The sequence below is a fragment of the Nanorana parkeri genome, unplaced genomic scaffold, assembly GCF_000935625.1.
Source record: "Nanorana parkeri isolate BGI_ZX_2015 unplaced genomic scaffold, ASM93562v1 scaffold2545, whole genome shotgun sequence".
In the NCBI taxonomy this organism is placed as follows: Eukaryota; Metazoa; Chordata; class Amphibia; order Anura; family Dicroglossidae; genus Nanorana; species Nanorana parkeri.
This window is the reverse complement of record NW_017308813.1, coordinates 36,983-38,129: the sequence shown is the minus strand read 5'-3', so window position 1 is coordinate 38,129 and position 1,147 is coordinate 36,983.

Genomic DNA, 1,147 nt, shown 5'->3' with positions numbered 1-1,147 from the left:
GGTGCGCAGTCATGTTGGAACAGGAAGGGGTCATCCCCAAACTCCTCCCACAAAGTTGGGAGCTCGTGATTGGTCACTCCAGAGAACACGTCTCCACTTCTCTAGAGTCCAGTGGCGGCATGCTTTACACCACGGCATCCCACGCTTTGCATTGCACTTGGTGATGTAAGGCTTGGATGCAGCTGCTCGGCCATGGAAACCCATTCCATGAAGCTCTCTACGCACTGTTGTTATGCCAATCTGAAGACCGCATGGAGTTTGGAGGTCTGTAGCTATTGACTCTGCAGACAGTTGGCGACTTCTGCGCACTGTGCGCTTCAGCATGCGCTGATCCCGCTCTGTCATGTTACGTGGCCGACCACTCCGTGGCTAAGTTTCTGTTGTTCCCAATTGCTTCCACTTTGTTATAATACCAGTAACAGGTGACCGCGGAATATTTAGTAGCCAGGAAATTTCACGGATGGAATTATTATTGCACAGGTGACAACCTATCACGGTACCACGCTTGTAGTCGCTGAGAGCGACCCGTTCCTTCACAAATGTTTGTAGAAGCGTCTGCATGCCGAGGTGCTTCATTGTATTCACCTGTGTGATTGGAACACCTGAATCCAATGATTTAGAGGGGTGTCCCAATACTTTTGGCAATATAGTGTATATATATATTTCACTTGCTGTACACTAAAAAATAATCACTAATTATCAAATTGTAAAAAAAAATAGAGGTTTAGAAGAAAAAGAAAGCATGGGAGGGAAATTTCCCAACGCTGAAGAGCCTTTTAAAGTCCAATATGTCCTAAAAAAACACCATAAACCACCTTCATTTCACCTTTCCTATTGACCACAAGGCAAAATAGTGAACTTTGCCAAAATGTCCTGATTTCTGCCAAGATTTTGTAGAAGCGAAAATTCTAAAATGTATAAATCCACGCTCAATAATAAAGCATATCTGAAATGAAAACCTACAATGTAATCTATTGTGGGCTACATGTCCTTAGATGTGGTGGCTGCATTGGAGTTCTTTGTTTCAGGTTTTTTTTCCTTTATTTTCACCTGGAGGTCCTGCCAGCAGAACACTTCCTATCCCAGTTAGGGTTGGTCCTCCGGTTCGAATGGAACATTAGCAGTTCGAGCGTTTGCCAAAATCCGA